The sequence below is a fragment of the Etheostoma spectabile genome, chromosome 15, assembly GCF_008692095.1.
Source record: "Etheostoma spectabile isolate EspeVRDwgs_2016 chromosome 15, UIUC_Espe_1.0, whole genome shotgun sequence".
Lineage (NCBI taxonomy): Eukaryota > Metazoa > Chordata > Actinopteri > Perciformes > Percidae > Etheostoma > Etheostoma spectabile.
The window spans coordinates 30,871,793-30,872,526 of NC_045747.1; the positions used below are offsets into that span (position 1 = coordinate 30,871,793).

The 734-nt window shown below is 44.7% G+C and overlaps 1 protein-coding gene across 1 annotated transcript in view; it reads right to left on the reverse strand.

Annotated features, from left to right (window-relative positions):
• The window catches only part of rbfox1 (RNA binding fox-1 homolog 1), a gene marked incomplete at its 5' end in the record, with an annotated part of 164,360 nt that overhangs the window by 86,771 nt on the left and 76,855 nt on the right, over window positions 1-734 (reverse strand).

The window sequence follows — 734 nt, forward strand, 5'->3', positions numbered from 1 at the left end:
GAGAGAGAGAGAGAGAGAGAGAGAGATGAAGGTAAAACAGTGTGTATTCTCAGAAGTACCTGCTCTACCATCTTGCTTTTGCCTTCCTCCGTGAACATCCAGCTGTGCTGTAAAGTCCAGCCCGCCAGTGACTGCCTACAGCTAGCATCAATTATGGATGGCTTTGAATGTGTATGTGTGTATGTGTGTGTGTGTGTGTGTGTGTGTGTAGTGCAGGAATGAGCAGGCGGAGGAGGTGCCACTGTGAATGAAAGTAGCATTCCCCAAAAATGTTTTCACCACTCGCTTCTCTTTCTTCACTCACAACCCTCCACTTCTCCTTTATAGCTTTATTTTCCCCTTTTTCCCTTCATTTTTATGCATTTTTTTTCATTTGGTCTACATTGAAGTATATGTCCAAAAGTGGACATCCTGACATACATGTGTCCTTTAGGTCTGTTTTTCCTGGTTTTGCCCCTTTAGCTCCAATGAAGCGGAATCTTAAAGTTGCAGTTGCAATGCTTCCAGCTTTGTGGCAGCTTTGTCCCCTTCCCATTGTAAGACATCTACTTGATTTGTCTTACTTCATATCTAACCTCATAACTAACCTCATACGTGGAGCTCCCGTTCTGGTGGCCAACAATGTGTTGTGGGTTGGGGTTTTTGTGTGGGGTTATTTTCCCGTTTGGCCTTCCCGGTGTTTTCGTCCCGGTTTTCTCCCTAGTCTGGTGTCATAGATTCTGTCTTGTGTTTCC